Raw genomic sequence first — 24,410 nt, 5'->3', positions numbered from 1 at the left:
GAGCAACATGGCTTGGATTGGAGGGTTTTTTCCCTTTGTTATCAATAAATAATAAATATGGTCTGTGTTTTTCGTTTGCCCCTGTGTGGGTCTTTCCCACTGCGTATTCTGTTATAATCTTTCCATATGCATAGACACGATGCCATTGCAGTGTTTATTTTTGGACTTGAGGTATTTCAGCCTGCCCCTGGTTGTGCAGCATAGGTGTGTGAGCAGAGCGAGGGTGTGGTAACAGAGCTGGGCCTTGTCATTCAGGCAGATGGTTAACATAGCAATGTTAGGTCAGAAACAGTTTCAAAATGGAAAGCCTTGCAGCGAGCCTGGAATATCCGTGCTGGAACTGGAACAAATGAGCCATTCACAAGGAATGTTTTATCGATGGTCCGAAGGAAAGGAAGGAGAGAGAACCCGAGCAGAAAGCCCTTACAGTTCAATGCAGTGTGGCCTTGACGCTTCCTTTGGTGAGGCTGTTTTTAAGTAGCGTGGGGCAAGATGGCAATGCTTGTGACGTAGCTGTTATCAAATGAGGCACAGCGATGCCTGTTAACAGGGACCGTGTTTCACCCGTGGTTTTTGTTAGGCTGGGCAGTGCATTCCCTGTCAGTGGGTGAATGAAGCCACTATTTTCCTGGCAAGGAACGGGAGGGTGGGGGCATCTGCTGCAATGGTTGTGGTAGAGCAGCTTCAGGGAAGGTGAGTTCTGTCCATCCCGAGCTGTATGCAGCAGAAAGGCTGGTAGTGCTGTAACGACAGCAATCTTAGCTTCAGAATGAGAGCGGTATGAAAGTATTACTTGGAGATTTCTAGCTCACACTGAGAATGAGCTTTAGAAGCCAATTTCTTGATAGTCTCCTTTTAGCGTCCTTGGATTTTCATCCTTTTGCAGAACGTGAACTGGAATGATTGTAGCTAGCTGAAGTAGACAGCGAGTTCCAGGAGTGCATGGAATGCGCTTCAGTAACAGCAGAGTGGGCGTATAGTTAGCAATAAAGGGTGGAACCCCTGGAAGGTCTTCAGTGTGAATGGCAGGTCCTCCTGAGCACCAGGTTTGTTTTGTTTTTTTCTTCTGATGGATCTTCTGTTGGGTAGCTCTGCTTGCTCATGCAGACCTGGCTTGTATTGTGGCAACAGGAATGTTCACACAAGGCGTATGTCAGTGGCTGCCCTATGTGTGCGTCCAGCTCAGTTCAGAGGGTAAGTTTACATTGCTGTGGTAGCAATGTCTGGTGTAACAGAATGTGCAAACTAAATGCACGCCGCTGCTTTTCTTTGTTACTTTGCCTTCAGACAAGGGGTGATGAGAAGGAAGGTGAAGGTTGGTACTGGGAAGACGGTGGAACTTGTTGGGAAGACCTTTGCTGCTTCGTGATCCGTATTCATCTCCTGGTACCTTGTTAGTTCTTGTGAATGTGCTTTGTGAGCCTTGGCCACAAATGTGTGCCGGAGATAGAGCAACCTGAGCAGCGATGCAGTCAGTGCAGCAGCTGTGAGTTGATGTCTGCAAGGTCCCTCAGGAAGTTAGGATAACCCTGACCAGGAGGGCAGCGGTCAGATTAACAGGAGCAATCGTGGATCCTTGTGCTGCATCTTTCCAGTCACTGTGAGTTTTGAAGTGGCCATGTCAGGTATTCCAGGTGTGACATTTCTGCCTGCAGTGAACAACTTGATTGTTCTCTTTCTAAAACTACAGACTTGCTGCGCTGTGTGGCAAACCTCAAAGGAGGGAAGTGCTAACCACGTGCTAGTTAATTTCTTTGAGCTGTGACGTGTTCTTTGTAAGAGTCCCCTTTGTGCATGAGGATTCACTGAGGATACAGCCCGTGTCCCTGTTTCGCGTTCATACTTACATTTAAGAAAGGAAGGGAATAAAAAAAAGGAAAAGGCTTGAGCCAAGATGATGGATGAAGAAACTTTTTTGTTTCTTGGCTGCATTTTATTGCACAGATACATCAGCTGTAACTTTCCTTTCTTGTCTACCCAGGAACATCTCTGCTAAATTTCGTATATATCATTTTCAATGCTTTTTTTTCTGCCACGTTGCTTTGTGTCCTGATTTTTTTTTTTTTTTTTTTTTTTGGTTCCCCACAGTAAGTTTCTTTTTCTTTTTTTCTTGTTTTCCTTTCCCTTTCCACCAGGCTTTGGAAAGAAGAAATTCATCTTTCCCTTTGCAAACTATTTGGAGGCATATGCTTACTGAATCGGGACATCTGTGAAAATTTTGTTTTCCATTCTCAAGGAATGGCAGGGCCTGTGTGTTTTCGAGCGCTTCTGAGAAGTGCATCCCCATGTTGCTATTGGTGTGGCGATGTGGTATGTCGAGAAATTGGTATGAACACCCCGGTGGGGGCTTTTTTGGAGCTGAACGCTTTCTGCTGAAGAGCTGTGGGTGTCACTGTGAACTTAGCAAAAGTCAGAGCTTCCAGGTCAGCTGCAAGCTTGCTCAAGAGAGTTGTCGGAGTCCGTTATATTACATAGTTTTGTAGGTCTGAATGTATGCTGTTTTGCCCTGTCTATTTAAGAAGAAGTTGATTGTGGTTGAAGGTCTTAGAAATCTCGACTGCCTTGGTTTGACTGTAAAATAATCAGTACTTCTTATTTATTTTAATTCATTTGTTGTTCTGTGTAACTAAATGGCCAGGTTGTGTATTCAGACCGTTCAGTCTCTGTCACATAGTTGCTCTTGTCTCACTAGGTGTACCGAAAGGTGAAATTCTGAAGGAGCTGGTATTTAATTGCCCAGCAAGGGGATAATGTTTTCTTTCACAGTGAGAGATTTGCAAAACAGTGGACTCCTGTCACAGAAGTTTCTATTTGTGTGGTGTTGCTGCAGCCTTCTACCTTTTTGATGCTGTAAATTTTTTCCACATTGCTATCTTTGTGATGACATCAATAATCTTTGGCAGTATCCTTTTTCTTCTGCTCTGCAAATATCTATGTAGTCTAATTCAGGCAGGAAAATTGCTTAAAGAATAATGTTCTGTAGCAAATTTGTGTCAATGAAAGTATTTTTTCTAGACAATAATTTGGTTCCATTGCCAGTATATTACTTCAGTTTTTTGAGTTTTCTGCAGTGTAGGCATCCTCCTTCCAGTCCTTCTCTTACAATCACTGACTAACATGTTAAAAACTACTTCAGATTAACCCTATCTTTTTCTGCTTCCCATCACCTTGATTTCTAAACTGACAGAGTTGATTTACTTGTATGCTAAGTATAGCTATGGCTTGAGTCTAAACTCCTTGGAGCCGTTGTGTTTCTTCCCCACTAAAGGTGGTTCATTGTTCTTTTGTTTAATAATTGTTAAATCAATAGAGGCCATAGGTCAGTAACATAAACCTTAGGAGATAAGACAGTGGAGGAGAGTCTATGGAGTGTGATTAAACTGTTTTCTAGATGATGGAGAAAAGGCAAAGAGGGTCTGATCAGTAAGCAGGCTGTAGAGCTTTGTACATGGGAGCAGAAGCAGGATCTTGTACAGTCCTCATGTGTGAGTTGGGCCCAGTAAACGTACGTTTGAAAAATGGTGTGGATCCAGTAGGGTCAGTGTTACATTTCTTTGGAAACTGCCAATGTTTAAAGGATAATCCTTTTCTTTTTCTTCCTACCCCTCACTTTTAGAGAGTAGAAGGTCAACCATGTGAAGCAAAGGCAGTTACCACATTTATGCGTTTGTTTTGGTTTTCCTTCAGCTAGTCCGGTCTCTTTGAAAACATACTAATAATGTTATCTACATGCCCTTTCTGATAACTCTCTGAGGCTTAATAGCTGGTGACTGACTAAACTACAGTTATTTTTTTCTTTGATTCTGCTTAATCTCGACTCTCAATCCTGAACTGGAAGGTATACAAAAACAAGTGATTTTGCAGAAGGTCTGTGGGAAATCTGACTGAGATCATAATTAAGCATAGAAGTTATTGGTGGATGTTATATTCTGTAGGTTCAGGAAGTGGTTGTGAAAGATTTTCTTAAAGAACTGTGAATAGGTTTCTTTTAGCAAATACAGGTTTTTCCCTTAAATAAAATCTGGCAGCCATGGTTTCCATTGACTTTGACTAAAATAACTATATAGGTGTATAAATGACTATATGGTCAAAAAATGAATTAGATTTCCTTCCCATCATTTTTTTTTCTCGAGAAGTGGGCTTCTGTTGCTCTGAGATGGGTTTTATGAGTGGAGTCCTTGAGGGAAGCAATTTAAAGAGAATGTATGGATTGGAATACCAGCTGTGAGAGGGAATGAGTACTGGAACTAACTTCCTTCCACAAACTATTACATTTTTTAGAATAAACAGCAGAAAAACTGGTCTTTAGCAGCCTAAATGGTTTTTTTTCGGTTTTTCTAATATCACATTTCATAGAAATACCCACACACCCTGGTTGGTATCAGTGTTCATTGGCTTACGGTTTCCAATGGTTAATGTTTTTAATTAGTTTTTTGGGGGTGTTCATTTTTTCTTTTGCAGCTTTATGGTCTTTATTGTTTTCAGAGCTGGAGAAAGAATGATGGTAAATTGGAATTTCGTTGACAATTACTGAAAGTATCAGTATGAGATCTGAGAAGGGTATTTGGTGTAGTTGAAGCCTCCATAAGTAGAGATTACTACTCACAATGTGTCTCTGGCTTGCTAAACAGAAATGTTTTATGCTGAGAATACATTGAAAACAAACACAGAACAAAAAATCCCTTCAAACTGTAGAAAAAATATTCTTGGGAGATGCCCAAACTCCAGAAAGTAGGGGAGATGAAACAGTAAGACTAATTGTTCTTCAAACGAGCCTTACTTAAGACTGCATTCAGCCAAATTGATTTGATTTATTTTACTTATTTTAAAATCTTGACAATAAAACAAACAATCAGCCTACGATTTCTTGTTCTTTTTTGGTCTGTGAATGTGCTGTCTGGGTTCCTTCCGGACTTCTTGAACCTGTGGGCACATACAAAAGGATACGTATGCTGTTTAGAGTGATAGTGACAGGTAACACAAGCTTTAAACATGCTTTATTCCAAAGTACAATTTTTTAGAACTTCAGTGCTTTCCTAAAGTCTGACTGATTAAACTTTGTTCAACAGTTATTTTTATTGATTCAAAGTTTGAACTACAAGCACTCTGAACAAAGAACTGAGGACTCGTCTGGTTTCATTACACAGCAGTTCATTCAAATGCAACCATATCCCTGATACGATTCAAACACTACAGATTTACCTGTGCTTTTGACTCCAGCTCTTTGAGGGCACAGTGGCTGTTAGAGAAATAAATGCTTCATCTAGGCTCAGACAGATCTATTTTAACGTAGGTAATATCACTGCAGTTCTGTGGCAGAAGAATTCTGTCTAGACTTCAAAACTCACAAATATATGACATTTGTATACTGAATAAATACTTAATAGATACTTAAGTTAATGAGGCTGTAAGAAGCTGAGCCAGTGCAGATACTTTGAAAGCTGCACCTGAACTTGTTTAGTACTCTAGATATCTCCATTCATATTTTGTTCTGAAGGCAGCGTATTTTTCTGTATTACAGTACTCTAAGCCAGATTTATTTTTATTTAATTGGGACAAAATAATTACATGTTCTAGAAATGTTGTAAACTATTTTTTTTATCCTACTTATAAAACTCAGTAGAGGGTGTTGTTGATGAATGCTGTTTGAAATACAGAATGTGTTCTGGATCAGATTCCTCCTTTGTTGCAGTGAAATGGCATTATAGTGGGGGACAGTTAAAATGGTTGAAAATAAAGCATGGAGAGGAATGCCTTATAAAACCATTATGTGAATGTGTGAATGAAAAATAAAGTGGAGATTGGGGCGCGAGTGTGTGAGAACTGTTTCATCAGGGTTAGTTTTGGAAATACTTCTTTGCTCCAAGTCAGAACACAAATGAGTCAAAGGACATCAAGTTGCTCTCAGCAATTCCTTGTTTCTGTCAGCTCGTGCAGGAGAGCTGTCTCCGTGATACGATATGGCTGTGTGATGTAGGCTACTTGTAGAACAACCTTTTCTTTACAGTATGCCCTCTTCCTTTCGTGAGCCACCTGTACTCATGTACACAGCCCAATTTGAACATCTGGCACTCAGTCTCATATGACTGAAGTCTCTTGATTCCCTCTCACAGCTTTATTAATGCTTTGCTTTGTTGTCTGCATTTGATCAATGATTTCAGCTGGATTCTGATATGGAGGGAAAACAGGTTTTGATCTTCATGTCCCATCACACATTGATCTGCCCCGAGTGCTGCTCAGGTGAGTTCATGTGTCAGTTCCTTCCTGGCACTGGTGATTCACCTCTTAGCCTAGTTCAGGTTGAATAGCTTCCGTGTTGCTGCCTCTATAGAGTCACTGGTGTGAACTCAGGCTGTTTTCCCCACTGTGTTTTTCCTTGCGTTCCTTTCCTTTGTTATCTGCCTTCAGCAACAGCAGAAGTAAAACCATTTTTTAAGAACAGCTTCTACTTCTTCGTGGTCAAACTTTTAAGTGTTGCAGGCTTTAGGGTTTTCACACTGGGAACAGTGTCTCCATAGAAGAACTTGGAGACATTCCTTTGGCCAGATACATTTCTGCAGAGCTGTGGTGCTGCTTTTCCCTGACCTTCCCAGTTTAGGATTTGTCTACGCTGTGGATTGCGATAGAATAAAAAGCACAAGGAAGATTTGTAATCAGTTATAATAGAGTTGGAAAAAGTAAATAAATTTCTCAGTAAATCCACAAGGGAAAAAACAGGTGCAAATTTCTGACAGGCTATGGAACTTGGAATCTTCCCTTGCAAATAACTGTACTTTCTGTTACACTTTCAGAATGTAACTCTTGAATCGGGATCATATGTAACATAACTCAAAAGCTTGAAGATAAGAGTTAATCTCTAGGACTCTTTCAGGTGTTCCAGGGAACATTAAAGGGAACAGGTGAGGCTGCTACAAATCATAAGGACGTGCTACTAGCAAGGTTGTCTCAGCTGTGTATAAGGTGTTTACGTTTTCTAAAAATGCATATAGGAGGTGGGGAAGAAGGAGAGAATGCTGGTGAAGGTTCTTTTTCTGTCTTTGGGTCAGCCTTAGCTGGTATGATGGTATCTCATTCAGAGGCCCTAGGTAGGTAGTGATTTTAATTTTGTTTCATTGCCTGTGTTTTATCGTGAAAGTTTCTGTACAGTATTCTGTGTTCAATAGTTACAAGCTTTTCTTTGACTTTTGTAGCTGCGTTCTGTCTAAAAGCTAGTAACTCAGACTGAGCAGCTGAATGTTGGTACTATGAATCTTTTAAGTCTTATAAGATATTCTAATTCAACAGCCTTATATTGGTTTAGGAAACCTTCTCCTGTCTGCTCTTAGGCTGTAGTTGTCTGCTTTCTCATTTGCACATGATGCCCTTTAAAAATAAACACAAAATGTGAATAGACAAGTAGTCGGCGGGTTTTTTTGTGCCTAAGAAAGTGAGTGCTAGGTAAAATGAAACACAAGGTGCTTAGGATTGTTGGTTTTGTTTGGTTTCCTTGCTTTTGTTTTAAGAGAAGATGACCTCTGAAATGACTAGCAGCACTGTTAGTGAGAACTTGCATCTGCCTCAGTAGCCTGCTGGGGGAGCTGCAGCCCCTTGGCATCTGCTGATCCAGAGATTGCAGACTGCCATCTCTTCTTGTTTTGCTGTCGTGCTGAGTGGTGAGGCTAAAAGAGCAATTGTTTGTGTGACTAAGGAATATTAGCAGTGTACTGAATAAATTTCAGCTGTCTTCCTCTGCAATTTAGCTGCTGGAAATTGTTGTGAGCTCATATCATAAGATCAGTCAGTATGAAGAACTGTCATCTAAAAACGTTATTGTTTAAATGATCAAGCAGTGCTATCATAACTACTTGATTTTTATAATATGTCCCATGGATTTGTGTGACTAGCGATAACTAGTAACAGCATGGCAGATTTCATTTACTTTTTGAAGAATTAAGGAAGCAGCCCAGATGTAGGCTTTTTCAGTGTAGGCAGTGATATGATCGTAAAAACACAGGGGGTGGTATGATGTTGGCATATCTGAAAGACTAGGAAAGTCAGCATCGTGCTTTAGTGTCTGGAAGGATTCCAGGTTTAATGAGCATTAAAGCTCTTTTCTACTGTGGAAACAGCGTAATGACACTGACAAGCCTGGGTTGCCTGTTGGCTGAAGCAGCTGTTCTCAGGATTCGTGGTCTTTCATAGTAGCTCTGCCCCCAACTTTTGGCTGTTCTTGAGTGAACCCCTACTCTCAGACTGGATAGCTTTCTTGACAATGAAGTCAAGTCAGGGGCTTGGATAACTGCCTTCTTGCTGCTTCTAGAAATGATTGAAGTCACCATGAAAACAACAAAACCTATCCTGTGTTTCAGCGTGATGTAAATAAATGTTGATCTTATTGTACATAGTATTTTGTACATGCATACTTGTGGAGGAGGGTGGATATAAATCCAGAATGCCTCTGAATAGTTGTACAGGAAGTATATTTTACTGAGTATAACAAGTGAAAGGAGCCAGTTGGGCTGTATGATCTTTAGTTACATCAGTCTTTCTACTGACTGCAAGCAGTATTGTTTTAAGACTGTATGAAATAGAAATGGTCCGGTTAGCAATCACATGAATTGTGGTGTTCTTTATCTACCTATCTGTTCACAGGTATAAAATAAATGCTAGTTCTCCTCAGATGTGCAGGGGCCATCGGAGAAGAATTCTTTATTCCACAAAGATGAAGGTATAGAGAAAACTATCAGCTGTAGCAAAAGATAGAGGAGACATTTTATTCAGTAAAGGTATGAAGGAGTAAATCTGGACTGCAGGCTTTTTTGGGGTGTTTATTTAAAGCATGCTGCTCAGAATCCCCTGTTCAACTAGAGACCAACCCTACTGATCACGGTGAAGAAGGACCTCTCAGAGCCATCTGATTTACTTGGGGGGAGCTAGTCACAGTATCAGGCAGCACAACCCTTTCTTCATTCAGTTCAGCCATAATACACTGCAGGTCTGTTATTTCCAGAGTACAGGCTGCAGGAAAGTCCTTCAAGACTGATATTAATTGATTCAGATTGTAGGCTTCAAAATGGGTTTGGAGCAGGCTCTTTGATTCTGCTTCATGTTCCCTGTTTGGCTACCTGTGCTGAAGCAGATGAAGCAGCTCACAAAACTAGTGACTTTGTATTCAAAATACCCTTCTGGAACACTGTTTTACCTTACAAGGCAGAAGAGAGTAACAATGTTTTGGAGTTAGTGCTATTGATCCTGGGAGTTTTAGAGGGAATGCACAAACTTCCTCTATAACCTTGGGACAGCAGGTGCTTTGCATAGTAAACATTATCTGGTCCTGTGATTTTCTTTAAAGCAATCAGTGCAAAAGGTTGCAGCTGGAATCAAGGCCTTAAGTGCTGAAGTTTCCCCTTTTTTGGTAGGTAATTGATACTTACAGACTTTTTCTTAGTCCTTTATGATAACTCTGCATGGTTTAGACCTGGAGGGACCCATGAGGTTGACTAGTATAAAGCCTGGCAACTTCACTATGCAGTAAAAACATGGAGTCAGAAATATGATAGATGAAATTGCTTTGAACTATTTGGATAATAGACAATACAAATCTAGTAAATAGTGTGACTGCTACATTAAGGATACTTAAATTTCATACTTACTTTCAACTTCCAGTGCTCTCTGATAAAAAAGAAGTTAGGGATGTGAAATAGGAACTTCTGGGTTTGTGCTGGCTCTTTATGTTGTCCCTGTATTCCAAAGCAGGGTATCTGCAGGTTGGTATGATCAGCTTCGACTTTCCCTTCTCTCTGGTTAGAGGTGTCCTTTCTTGTGTCAGAGTGATGATCTTTATGAGAAAAAACCCATTTATGTGTATTTTTTTTTCTCAAATGTGAAGCTTACAGAGTAACTTATGTTGAATATCCCCATGTTTCTTCTGTTCAACAGATTTAAAGCTTGTTGATCAAAAACGCCTATAAAATTGAGCTAGATTAGCGTACTATGAATTTGGGATGCTCAATTTAGCAGTACTGTGAAAAATCCATTTGGGATAATAGACTTTGCCCAGGGGCTTTAGAAGAGTCACAAAAAGAAAGAGAAAAAGAAAAAAAAAAAAAGTATTACTGAATTGTTAGAAAGTGGTGGCTTTGGGAAATGATTAATACTTCTGTCTACTTCTTGGCAAATATGGTGGTTCTTCTGGATGTTCTCAAGGATAACATGGAGAGATGCCTAGGAAGTCTATGGAGGTCTGTGTTCTGTCACGTTGTCCTTGTTTGTTGGGTTTTGATCTTGCATAACTTTACAAATGAGCTGGCCCACAAAATGGAGTAGTGTGAGAGCGTTTATTGCTAAGAGCTGTTGGTTTCCAGTTCAGCTCTTGTTTTTACAGAACACCAGAGTGTAGAAGAAGGGCAATATTAGCCCTACCAGGTGAAGTTTAACAGTACAGAGCGTGAGGCTTTTCCCTAAGGAGTGATGTGGAGTCTTTTTGCTGTGACGTTTGTCTTGTCACCATGTTAAGTTGGAAACTCGTAGGAAAAGCATATTCTACTGATGCCATAGTCACTGTAGCATGTATTAATGTTTGGCAGTAGAGGGTAAAACGCAGACACAAAAGCAAGTCTTTGCAATTACCCATAGTGTTGAAATGGCAAGGTAAAAGCTGAGGACCCAGAGATTTCAGCTTGTGCTTATCCTAGTGAAACTGAGCACGTGCAGGCATGTGTCTGCTCTTCATTTCTACACAGCAGACTGGATAAAAGGGAAAGAGAAAGTGGTCAGTCAGAACAAATTGGTGTAAGCAGACCTTGAGCTCATTTAGGCTACAAATTAGGAGACAGGTCCAATACTTACAGGAGGAAAGAGATTATTAAATGAACTTGAGCTAGTTTGGCAAGGAAAATGTCTTAACTGGTTTCTAGATGAAAGCCTTCATAAATCTGTTGCATCTTGCTAGCTAGCTCTTTGCAGGAGAAAATGTCTTAGATTTTTGTATATCCATTAATTTCTCTATGAGGTTACAACTTCTACTCTGTGGGGAACAGTACTAATTTTGAGTAGAAGAAAGGATGATATCAGTTTAATTGCCCAGAAAGTCTTGCTGTCACCAGGTTGAATGCTTGTTAAGCTGTTGCTTCCATTTTTTTTCCGTGCTGCTAGAGACTCTGCATCCTACTGAGGAAACAGGAACACTCTAGAGTCTATGTGAATCAGTATAGAAAATTGAAGATTGCTCATGGGGTAGAAGAAAGCAGTAGTGTTGAACTCAGGGCAGTCTTCTGTCTGGACTGGGTTCTGGAGGTTTTTGTGTTGGAGGTGCTGTATAAGAACTGATTGGGGAATTCAAACTACTTTGCAAAGAACCTTTCTTTTCTGGAATAAGCTGAAAAGAACTAGTTTGTCCCTGTTCAGTAGAAGGAGTTGAAAGATGTAAACATTCCTAACTTAGTATAAAGTAATGCATGGAGAGAAATATGTTTAAAAAGTCACCTTTTATTAGTTATGCTGAAGTTCCTTAACTTTGTACGAATCTCTAAGGCCTATATGTGTATTTCCTGGAAATGTGAGAGGTGTGATATGATCTGAGAAGAGTTGTACATTCAGGCTGATGTCTGACTAAACATCTTGGTGATGGAATATTGATTTTCATGGGAGTGCTGCGTTTGCTACATTTCAATTTAGATGATGTGAAAAATGGACTCCTGTTTGGATGCAGGTGCACTGAGAACAGAGTCTGTTTTCTGAAGAAGTATAGAGAGCTATAAAATCAGTGAGAGTGCATCGTTTTGGAGAATTTTGAGGTATTGTTGTGTTCTGTGGTTTCAGGATCTCCAGGGTGAACAAGTTTCAAAAATTGACTGTCACTACACTGTCTTGTTTTCAGGCTTACCTTGTTTTGGGAAACAATCTAGAATCAGAATGACCTGGGTTGAAAAGAAGCACAGTGCTTATCTAGTTGCAACCACCTGCTATGTGCAGGGTCAGCAACCAGCAGCCCAGGCTGCCCAGAGCCGCATCCAGCCTGGCCTTGAATGCCTGCAGGGATGGGGCATCCACAGCCTCCTTGGGCAACCTGTTGCTGTGCCTCACCACCCTCTGGGGGAAAATCTCCTTCCTAATATCTAATCTTTTCTATTATATTGTTATCTATTATCTATCATGTATCTAGCATAATGTTATAAACACCACTCTGGTGAATAATCAAGAGTAATCACCTAAATAATAGTGATATAGCCACTGTGAAATGGTATATTTGTTTTGGTTGGAGCTGGAGCCCTGTTACCGAGCTGCAGTGGTGAGGAGCTGATGTCCAACCGATGCAGGTTTCTAGTACTCCAAAGGAATGCTGCTTGTGTGGTGTGTATGTTTAAGTAGGTAGAAAGGAAGAGCTGTTCTTGAATGCAACCAGACTACCATACTGTGCAAATGATACTTGAATGTTCAGTGGTGTTTGGTGTCAGTCACTTAAGTGAACGTTCGTAAGACTGAGCAAGAAAAGGGCTGCTGGAGTCTAACCAGTGCCTGCTGTATTGGCAGGAAATGCAGTGAGCCTTGTCGCCTCTTGATGTAATGCTTGCTTTATGAAAAGCAAACAGGTAAGATTCTGTCCTCCCTCTCAAGCTGTGCTGAATGATGTTTCTTGTCATAATGTGAATGTCATGATATGATGAGAAGTAGATCTCTGGAGCTAGCGTTGTTATAGAGCTGTTTTTACTGATAATGTTAGCATTCAAAATCTTTGCGTAAGGTGGTCATTAAAGCTCATTTGAAAAATCTCAGAGGATTGCTTATGGCTTGAATACAGTGCAAAGAATTTAATTCTTAATTATATGCAGAGGGATATATGAAATAGAATTTGTAGTCACAATGCATTTCTTGATTGTGAATCCATAATATATTATTGTTTCTTCAGAGAGTTGAAATGATGCCATTTAGCTTAAGAGATGAAAGCACTCATTAAATCAGTGGTGCGGCACTGTGCTCTTAATTTGATGAAAAGAAGCTCTTGGAAGAAGATTGTTGCTGTGCTGCTGCTTTGCTCTAAGCCTCCACTGCTGTCTACAGTGGTGATGCTTCAGAGGCAAGTTCCATAGTCTGACAAAGTGCAAAACATAACTCTGTAAGCCATATAGGACTCCAGTATTAATCCCTGGCTAATGCCTAATTTTCACTGTCTTAAATGGTTACAATTTTTTGTTTTCTTCATGTTCAAGATAAATACAGCTTTTACAGACCAGATTTTTGTGTTCTTCTACGATGTTTATTTGGATTTCTAAAATCACTGATTTGATTCTGTTTGCTCAAGGGTGTGTATTTACACGTAAGCCATGTGCTTTTTGGCATGACTCTCCTTTAGATCTAGAGTAAAATTTCACTGTAGATATTTCAAAGAAAAAGTACATTTTCAGTAACATGAAAGTCTGCGAGTTGTATTTCTTTACCAGTATCACCTTCTTTTCAGAAATAATTTGTTTTTTACAATGCATCAATCAGTTAGTGTAGATTTTTTTCAATTTTATTATTATTTAAAGCATTTATTTTTTAGAACTTACAACCTAACAGAGCATTTAGAGTAAATTGAGCAGAAGAATACTACTGAAAGAATTATAGGAAACAGCAAAAACCTTTTCTCAGTCCTACTCTGATCTGCACAAGTTCTTCCTGTTGCTTTTCTTGGAGAGCTTGTCTTCAGTGCAGTTACCTGGTCTTTATCAGGTGAGCCTGAAACTTAAAATATAAACCACTATTTCCCTTACTAACAAGTTACTAACCTAGAGTAACTTGTTTAGTTACCTGGATTTCTGGGGAAGTTAGAAAAACACACAGCTGAATGATGTATCTGCTCGCCCTTACCCAGGGGAAAACCGTTCTGTGTGTTTTGGGGGTTATTTTAATGGAGAGGAGTTAGAATTGAAATACTTAGTAAAGAGATACAGCTAACCTAAACCTTAAATTATCTGGGAAACTTGAGGCTGAACATTCAGCTCTGTAATTACACCTCGAAATGACTAGCTGAGGCTGGACAAAGTGGTTTTCTTTGGCACTTTGCTTTATTCCTGTAGCTTGAAAGAGGAAATTAAACCTGCAAAAGCTGGAGGGTACTGTCAAAACAAGACAACTGAAACAAGAAACAATCTACTTTTTAATTTCCATGGATTTTTCCCAAATGCTTTCAGCTTACCGTTGGTAAAATAACTGCAGCATTCTATATCATTTATTGCTGGTCTTAATTGAACTCCAAGGTGTTGCGAAGGGAAATAAAAGCAGAAGATGAAATTGAACATGAGTAAAATAACTAGCATCTGTGAGTGGATGACGTTTAAGTACAAACACCAGGGGCAGGATAGTCTGAGCATGGAGTGAAAAAGCCTTGCCATCAGCTGACTGGAAGTCCCATGTGGTTTTTCTTAGCAATATCTAGACACAGACACAGAAAATGAGGCAGTCGCTTTGTCGTGGGTTGTTTATATCAAGCAGGCATGCACTGAAGGGAATACTCATCTGGCAGTGGTTCTAACTCGAAGTTATAAATGCAAATTGACCCAGTGCTAGAGAGCGATTTGTTGCCTGTGAGTGGATCCCAACAGGGAGCTCAAGTGTTTGCAGGTCAACTGGATGTCAGAATAGTTCAGAGTTTGTTTCTAGTCTTTGGTTTATGGTGGGCGCTGCTGGATGTCTAACAGCTGTTTAGATAAGATTGACGAGCAGATCATAGATGAAGGTCCTGAAACAGGTTTTCTGTACTGTTCAAGTTCTTGAAGTCATTTGTATTGACTGCTGTACATGAATACAAAAAACAAGGCCATCCAGAACTCCTGCTACCCTCTTTGCTGACACTATGCCAGAACCTCTTGATACTCACACAATTCATAGCTTCCCAATTAAGGACAGCCTGAAGTAGTATGGATTTCTAAGTATTTGTTATCAAGTAGCTTATTTGTACCATTTCCACTGTTCTTGTTCTTCTCAAAAGCCTCTTTCTCAAGTCAGTCTCAGTATGGAAGTCACTTGAACTGAGTGTGGATACCTTCCCTGCAATGTGCTTTGTAAGAGGTTTCAAGCACCCTTTCTCTTTTTTTTTTTTTTCCTGAATGGATGATTACCTGGAATGTGGTTTAGAGTATCACCCTTACACATCTATGAGTGTGCTCAGATAGCACATGAAGGTGTTTAAAATGGAAGCATGCTTTGCTTTGTAATACATTTATTGATGGGGTAGAACATTTTCTCTGCCGTTAGACTGGCCTGAACGACATCTTGAAGGAACACAAAAGTGAGGAACCGCAAATCCAATTTTCTCAAGGGAAGATGGATAATCAAACTTGAATCTAGCTCACCATTAGGGCAGTCGTTGTGTGATGGTGGTGGCTGTGCTGATCTTGCTTATGATCTGTTAAGCCTGCCTGGGTATAAAGATCTGTAGTTTCATTTTTCAGTGCAGAAACTGAACTGGGGATAAGAGATGAAAGCGTAGTGTAGAGGTTTTCTGGTGTGACTTACCTACTGAATTTTTTTCAATTTGTATTTTTTTTAGTGTATTTTTCAGAAGTCACATTTTAGTGTTTCAGTAAGTATTTGCACAGTCAGATTGAAGTTTGTTTGGTGCTGCTCCAGAAATACTTAAGAGTGAATAAGCAGGTTATGATTTGGAAGCCTGTGCAAGTATGGCTGAGAGATCCAGCCATAGTATTTTCTCTCAAAAAATGGAGAGAGAACACAATCAAAAGACTGGAGAGGGAGGGGGAAAAAAAAAGTTTCTGCTTGGGTAAGTCCTTTGGACTTGCAATAAGATATTAATTATGCTTGTATAATTTGTTGTTTAAACATGTTTTGTCTCCCAGTTTAGTAAGGTTAGGAATCTCTTACAACCTAAACCCCTCTCAGAATAAACTGATTTATATTTATGAAAGTATTAAAACATGAAATAATGGCACATCCAGAACTATTATCTTGTTCACAAATACATACTTAGTATTTTCCAAAACACTCAGGACCTTTAAGTAGACAGTACATGAAGGGTGATGTATCTTTTAAAATTTTAGGTAGAGGCTTACAGGTAAGCCTCCATGACCATAACAATGTAATAAGGATGTTTTTATTATGGAACATAAACAGCGTATAAACAAGTCAAAATGTAGAAATGCATCTTTCTGTTAATGGATAGGTGAAGTTCTGGGGGAAAAGAAAGAGTAACTGATCATATACATAAAAATAGAATGTTTTATTTTCTAAGGAGGCAAACTAGAAATAGTATGAAAAAATTGTTACAATTTTGCCTACAGAAAACTTCTGATAGTTGTACCTACAATACTTGTAACATAGTTATGACTAAAATAAAAACGTAGCTTATAGGTTTCAACAAGAAAGGTCAGGAAGGATGAATGTAACTTCAGTGTTGCTTAGGTGTATGGAAGGAGGCATCTTGTTGGAGTGGGGTACTCCAGCAACTCATTAAACTTGGCAACTTGATTCCAGCGCACTGAATATTATCAGACTGGTGCTGTAATTCTCCTCATAGATGCTCTGCATGCATCTCTGTGTCTGAATGGCTATTGTGTGTAAGTTCTGAGGGAACACATAGAGAAAATTACTTCAGAGCTTCGTTTGCCCCACCGTCATGAATCAAGTCATCCACTTCTGTGTATGCCAATCTAACAGAAGATAAGTTGCCTAGGATGTGAGCTTGGATTCTAAAAAGCCTTCAAAATAGTTGAAAGGAGATGGTTTCTTACTGTAAGGAAAACAGTAAATAATTTCTGAATGTAATTTTAAAGGTCAGTGATAAAAAGCTACTTACCAAGGCAAAATATCACAGAAAGCAGTTTCAGTTCAGCATGAGAACATTCTCAGCAGAAGACAATTACATACTTTTTAACTTGCTCTGAACTCTAGCATGTCAGGTTGGTATGTTACTAGAATGTTTCATTCCCTTTTAAGAAGCTGATCCTCCACAGCAATTGTTTTCCTGTAGCATCCTGTCTTTTTAAGGACGCTCTCCCGTCTAATTGTTTTTTCAAACAGTCTCAAAGGCAGCATGGCTCTGTGCCTTTGACCTTCCTGCTTTTGAAAGGAAGAGGAGAAAATAAAAACAGGGTAATGAAATCAAGAATTTGCCTTCTGAACAGCTTTCTTTAGGAGATCAGAAACTCAAGTCTAAAAATGAGGCTGCACAGGTACTTTCTCTGATACAGGCCAATATGGGATGCAGTGCCAGAGTAACCATGATTTTTTTCCTACTTTCATATCTGTCATCCTAGTGTGAAACAGAGAAGATGACATATCCAGCTACAGCTGTTTTTATTTATCACTGTACCCTCAGCTGCATGCTAAAAATTCCCGTGTGGCAACAAAAAGGTACTAAACTGCATGGATGGGCCAAGGTAAACTGTATAAGTTTCATTTGGGCCAAGTGTTAGATCCTGCATTTTGGTCACAACAACCCCAGGCAATCCTACAGGCCTGGGGAGGAGTGGCTGGAAGGCTGCCTGATGGAAAGGGACCTTGGTGTACTGCTGGACAGTGGGCTGAATATGAGCCAGCAGTGTGCCCAGGTGGCCAAGAAGGCCAATGGCATCCTGGCTTGGATCAGCAATGGTGTGGTGAGCAAGACCAGGGAAGTCATCCTGCCCTGTACTCAGCACTGGTGAGGCCTCACCTTGAGTGTTGTGTTCAGTTTTGGGCACCTCAGTACAGAAAGGACATGGAGGTGCTGGAGCAGGTCCAGAGAAGGGCAACAGGGCTGGTGAAGGGCTTGGAGAACATGGCCTGTGAGGAGAGAGTGAAGGAACTGGGGCTGTTCAGTCTGGGGAAGAGGAGGCTGAGGGGACACTTTATTACGCTCTTCCAATATCTGAAAGGTGATTGCAGAGAGAGCGGGGTTGGTCTCTTCTCACTGGTAACAAGAGGAGGGGAAATGGCCTTAAGTTGTGCCAGGTGAAGTTTAGGTTGGATATCAGGAAACATTTCATTACAGAAAAGGTTGTTAAGGCCTGGAATAGGCTCCCCAAGGGAGGTGGTTAAAAACCATTTGGATGTGGTGCTCAGGGACGTGATTGAGCAGAGGGCTGTTATAGTTTGGGTAGGATGGTTAGGTTGTAGTTGGATTCGATGATCAGGTATTTTCCAACCTGAGCAGTTATGTTATTCCTCTCTAATCTGCCTCAATGTGTATTATTTACTGGATGTGACTTTTTTTTTTGTATGAGTCCATATTTACTTCTGTGTGATTATCTGCCTGGGGAGTAAGTGTGTAGGGTAAGGATTTTCCTCCTACTTTGCCTGTAAGGTGTTTGCATTACTATGCTTATGCTGTTTATTCTCCTTTAGATGCTCCCACGGAAACAGGAAAAAGATGTGTAGAGAAATACCTTCAGGCTATAATTAGATTTCAACTATACCAAATGTAAAAGGTGTAGCATAACTCAGCCAATATGGAAAATAGTTTAGAAAAACTTCAGCATGTGAAACCTGCATTACAAACCTGTCCAAATTGAGAAAAAGTGAAACCAGAGCATTAAAAATACTTCTCAGGTAATGAATTAACAAGGACAAAACCAGGTAGTGCTGAAGGCTTGTTGAAAATAAATGTTTTTCTGCAAATGTTCAGCTTGCTTCAGTTGAAGTAGTGGTAATTGAGGAAGAAGATAGCACTGTTCCTCATTTGGAGAGAATGAGACAGAGGGATAGCAATATTGTTATCTAAAGCCTTAAATGAGGCTTAGAGAGGGGTGGGACCAGGTTAAACCCTTTCTGTTGGCACAGGCCAGTTCTTTTCACCTGTGCTCCCAGGGTTGGCTGTGTCCCTTCACCAGGTGCTCAGTCATTGGTTCAGGCTGTAACTTAGCAATTCCCATACAGAAATTAAGGAAAATTAAATCTTACCTTAATAGCCTTGAAACAAAATGGAGAAAGGCAGTGGAGGGTAAAAGGAGATGATTTAAGAATAACAAGTGAGAGTTAAGGTAATGGCATGAATCTATTCAAGAGAAAAGGAAAAGTGAAACACAAGTGTAGAAACTGCACTTACAGAGCTCCTGTAGCACAGAATGAAGGGCATAAGGAGAAAACAGAAGGCAGGATGGAAAACAGAACATGAAAGTTATCTGAGAATATACAGGTATTTGTAAGGCTGAACATTTTGCGCATTGAACTGCCCTATACAGAATTCACAGGTGAGCTTCCACCCTTGACTGCCTCCTTGTTAAACAAGGAGAGGTATCTCCAGGTGGTTGAGTCAGGGGGTTATGAAGATAATGTGACCATGTTTTCTTTCAATCGCTTGATGATATTCGATTGGGCTTTTTTGTTCTTAATGGAGCAATCTTCAGCTGGTTTTTATTTTCATTTTAATGCTATTTTTAGTGTGGTTTTTTTTCCCCTCACCAGTTTGTTAACCCTTATTAGGCAACACAGTAATCATGGTAATTAAGTGACAGCAGTGAGTATTATAGAATCATAGAATGGCTTGGGTTGGAAGGGACTCCAAGGATCATTAATTTCCCACCCTCCTGCCACAGGTAGGGCTGCCAACCTCCAGGTGAGGTACTACAGCAGGCTGCCCAGGGCCCCATCCAACCTGGTCTTAAATACCAATGTGGGCAGCCTGTTCTAGCACCTCACCACTCTCTCTGTAACGAACTTTCCTCTTGACACCCAAGCTAAACCTGCTGTCCTTGCACTTAAAACCATTCCCCTTTGCCCTATCACTACCTACAGGAGTAAAAAGTTCAGTGTGTTTTAGTGTGCGGAGAGGATCTGTGCCCATTTCCAGTTTGGATGCTAGCAACTAGAAGTGCAGGGAAGAAGGCAGTAATTGTTCCTTCTATTCTGTTTACTGAACAGTAAAATGCCAGCATCTCTCTTTACCTGTGTTCCAGTCAGGGGGCTCCTGCTGCCTTATTTCTGCTTGGATTTCCCTTTGATCTGCTTTCTTAGTAAAAGCACTGGTGAAGGTCCTTGTTCACGAGAGCAGCCTATAGACCTTGTCCTCCACTGACTTGCTTTGCTTGTTACTGTAACATACAGGTGGCTCCAAAAGTGTTGGGTGCTGTTTATTTTAGTGAATGCTACACTAAAAGAATACAGTAACATTATTTGATGGTTTCTCAGCTTTGAAACACTGTTTTTCACCATAGTCACAATGTTGCAAGTGAAAGCAGCTTGTGGTTCATTTTATTGCTCTTTATTGCTCTGAATTAAGACTTGGAAAGGGGTAAAAGTGTTAACTGAGTGGGAGTGTGCCTTTATTTGTGAAAAGACGAGCACAAAAGGAAAAAGGAAAAAATAAAGGTGAGCAAGTCACCACTGTGGATCCTGTGATCCTGAGGGTTTGTTCTTGTGGGGTGCTGAGGATGAGGTGGGAATTGTGCTGCCAGCTGTGGGGTTGGCAGTATCTTTTATGCCACACAATGGTCCCTGAATGGTCCTCGCCACTTGGGCCAGGAGCTGTTGCCAGCTGAGAGTGTCCAGTGTGGTGTGTTGTGTACGTGCCATACTTTGCATTGTGGTAGTGGAGGGTTGTGATTACTGCGAAGAGGAAACCAAGAGCACCTTAAGCAATATGACCAGCTCCTGACTTCTCCATTGCTTATGCACAACGCCTGTTTGTTCTGAACATTTCACCAGAGAGTTACAGTATTTTTGTTCTGAGGCCTTCACAAGAGTTGTTATTGTTTTATTTGGCTAGTCACTGGTTAGCTGCAAGTGTGTCTCTTAACCAATCAGAATGTGAATTCTTGCTTTCTGTGTTAGGGTTCTGTACAGTGTTGTCACAGTGTCTGAGATAGAAAAAAATGCGTCATTTCATTTGCACACATCTGCATAGCTAGGCATTTTTGCCAGTGATGGATAAGAGCCTACATGCCATGCTCCTAAAAATCTGTCTGGCTCTCTGGAATGCCATTTGACTTTCACATTGCTGTCACCACTGCTGAAACACAGCACCACCTCACTGCTGTGTTCACATCTGTTTGGTCCCCAGAAATGTTCAGCAAATGTTGATGAATGTTAATGGATGTATTTTTTTCTGCATGGAGGAATTCAGTTCCACGCCTTTGCTTCGTGCACACTTCTGTGTCAGGTGCCATCCAGTCAGATTGCCTCTCTGCTGCCAGCTGCCCCAGGGCAATGAAGTTTAATGGCATATTGTGGGGGGAGGTTCAATCTCTGCAGCTGTACCACCAATATTTGCTCCTGAAATCGTGGGCGAACTTAATGAAATTGGAAGCATTACTTTTGGAACAACCCTCATATTTGGAGCAAAAAACTTTCTGGGTACTTCAAGAAGCCTATAAGGATGCACAAGTAAACTCTGTGTTTGGCACGTGCACAGCTGATGATGTTCAGCACAGTACCTTCAGTTAGAGATGCATGTATTTCTGTTGGAGTGATGTACACAAATTCCTTAATGACTGAGCATGTCTTCTCTGCTTCTTTATTTTCCTACCATCTTTCCCTTGAATGCTTTCTTACGCATGGACACATCTATGTTTAGGCTAGTACTTATTCCCATTTTGGTAGCATCTTTAGAAAGGAATAAGTTTCGAAAGAAGGGGGGTAGAACAGTTGGGATGATGGTTTTTTTAATGGTTATCATCTGTGTGTTTAAAAAGTAGCTAATGAGAAATTAAAAACATACTACCGTGAGACACTGAAAGCACAAAAACCAAAGTTGATGTTGATTGCCTGAGCAGTAAAGATAGGAAAGGAGGAAAATGCATTGTGTTTTTTTTTTTCTTTTTTCTAATATCTATTAACACATTGGGCCTTCAAATGATCCTCTTTGTAGAGGGAGTGGGCTGAGCATCTGTGAATTACTTTCTACCAAGCATGGCAGGATTGAAATAATAGAGAATTTTGTAAGGACAATATGGATACTATAGGGAGAACATCGTTAATTTAGGGTTAATTTTCATTGCACAGAAATGCAGCTTGTTACTGGGGAGGAAAAAGAGAATGCTACTAGATAAATAGGAGGAATGAAGCGTGAAAAGTTTTGACATTGTGAGGCTGATCGTTTCACATGGTAAAACAGCATGTTTCTTTCTTATTTATATCAAATGAAGATAGCTGTCATCTGGAAACTGTAACAGTTTTGCGAGAGAGTAGAAGGATTAATTCTGTAGATCGTACTCTGCTCCTGTGCAAGTGGGAAGTGCCTTGAAGAAGGCTGAGAGTGTTGCAATTTAAAATAATTGAAAGATCACTGATGCAGTTACAGTTCTGCATCAAATTAACACCGTAAACTTTCTGTGCTGTTGGGTCAATTAGGATGAAACAGACCTTCCTGCTAATCATTTTCAGAGATGTGTTTTTCTTAAGCGGGAAAATTATTTGGTAGTCTTGATTATTCATGTTATCACTGCCCCTTTGGGCTGCAGCATGAGTGAGCTTTTGAAATCTTCTGTCCCTATCAGCACAAATCCAGCTTTTCTTGTGTTTCATCAAAATGCTCTTGATTTAAATTGTGATTTAAGATGAAAAGGCTGGAAGCCCTTGAAGTTTATTTACTTCATAAGATAAAGCTTATTACCCAGCTGCCATTCTACACAACTGGCATTTTAGTACCTATCACCTGTGCAAATTAAATCATATCATAGTTGAAAAATAGTGCAGGAAAGCTGTAGCAGATAACTTGTTCTCAGCAGGCAGTGCTTATGAGAGAAGGGTTATTAAGTCTCTCAGGCTGGGTGTTATGGGATAGCTCAAGTCTAGCTGATCAGTTTTATTTGAATGAGTTATCTGAGTGCTTCTTACTGTCTTATAATATATACTACCAATAATGTGCTACTTACGGAAGGGAAACACTAGTTTGCCTTTCCATAGTTGGAGAAGTAGGAGAGGACTCGCACCATGGCACTTTGGGAGCTGACGGAAGGGAAGGGACACCCAAAAAAAAAAAACTTCTCCTCTTCCCTGACATAGCAGGAATGGATAAGAAGAATGAAATGAGAAATACATGGCTTACGTGGAGGAAAGGTGACCTGGGCCTTCAGTAGGTCGCTTCTTCAGAGTAGAGCCTAGATCAGAGCTGTATTGTGCATGTGTAAAAAGCTGTCAGGTGTCTTTGTGGTCAGTCTTGACAGTGTAAAGAGTTGAGGAGAGCTCCTGGATGTATCAGACTGAAACTTTCAAACAATAAACATTTAAAAAACAACCAAACAACAAAACACCAACAAACTAGTAGTCCTATAGGAACTGAAGTAATTGCTTCTGTATTTCACCTTTGTCATCCTTCATTGATGTAAAGTGGTAAGAAATTGCAGCATGAATGTTCCCAGTAAAGCTGAATGGAAACTGACTCAGTTTCTAAGGAGGGAAATCTACTGCAGTAATAGTGCTATAAAGTAAGCACTTGGAATTACATCTGTGGAGTTTATACCTGAACCCAAACAAGCTGAATCCACTCTGTTCCCTTCAGTGTCCATATTGTAATATTTTTTTATGCTGATATTACTCTAATTTTTTATAGGCTTGAGGGAATGCATGAACAAGTTGGAGTGCTGTTGTGAGAGCTCCCTTGTGGGTGTGACAAAAGAGGTGTGGAATCCTTCCCTGGTGCAGAGTAAAGACCTTTATGGTAGGTGAAACTACCTTTTTTCCCCATGCAACTAGGACTGGTTACATGTGAGGGCCAGGTGCCATATGGGGGTTTATGTCTGGCTCGAGTTATTGTTGAGCTTTATCACTCATCAGCAATATAATGACCATTTTCATCCCACAGGGTGCCTTTGCAAAATAAGGTTTTACTTTTAGGTCAAATGAATCAGATCTAGAAAAAAATGTAGACCTGAACTTGGTAATTACCTAGCGTCAAGCAATGGATACCAGCTCTGAGAAGGGAAATGGGTTGGAATTCTTACTTTGTCTGTTAGTGGGTATGTAGTATATTTTGCTTGAACTGATGACGTCAGTATGTGAAAAATTGTTACGCAGAAAGAAAATATGCAGAATATCAGTTATTGTACACAGCAAGAATGTAATTAACTGCATATGCTTTTTAGCAACTTACAGTAAAATGTTGTTAGCAGAGAGAAAGAAAGTGAAGATTGAAAGAAAGTGAAGAGCATGTTCCTTATGGGAAGAAGAATGCTTCTTTAATCTTCATTCTGTTCAGCATCTAGCACTAACCTTTAAGTGTGGCTTGAAGGCATGTCTGTTAAAGAGTATCGTTGCCTTATACTAGTAATCTTGATTTTTTTTTTTTTCTCAGTAGACTGCAGTTGATAGTAGCAAGATGATCAAAAGATCTTTGAAATTCTCAGTCATTCTTGTATTTGAATTACTTTAAAACGTAGGTCAAGTAAAAGGGACTCCTTAGGCAGAGGATGTGGCAAGTGAGATCTGGGAGAGAGCTGTGATCTGTTCTTTTGTACCTGTCACTGTGGGAATGAGTGATCATGAGTTGAAATGAGCCAGGTGCACAAATGATCTGTTAA

At 40.2% G+C, this 24,410-nt stretch overlaps 1 protein-coding gene across 4 annotated transcripts in view; it reads left to right on the top strand.

Moving 5' to 3' along the window:
• Window positions 1-24,410, top strand: part of LOC125691606 (uncharacterized) — a 206,110-nt gene that overhangs the window by 19,991 nt on the left and 161,709 nt on the right. For all 4 annotated transcript variants that reach the window (XM_048941108.1, XM_048941106.1, XM_048941104.1 and 1 more), the window contains one exon: window positions 23,444-23,551. The gene's annotated coding sequence lies outside the window, so the exon portion shown is untranslated. The remainder of the gene's footprint in view (window positions 1-23,443; window positions 23,552-24,410) is intronic.

This window comes from Lagopus muta, chromosome 4, assembly GCF_023343835.1.
Source record: "Lagopus muta isolate bLagMut1 chromosome 4, bLagMut1 primary, whole genome shotgun sequence".
Taxonomy (NCBI): Eukaryota; Metazoa; Chordata; class Aves; order Galliformes; family Phasianidae; genus Lagopus; species Lagopus muta.
Note: the sequence above shows the minus strand (reverse complement) of the source record. Positions and strands in the feature narration are given on the sequence as shown.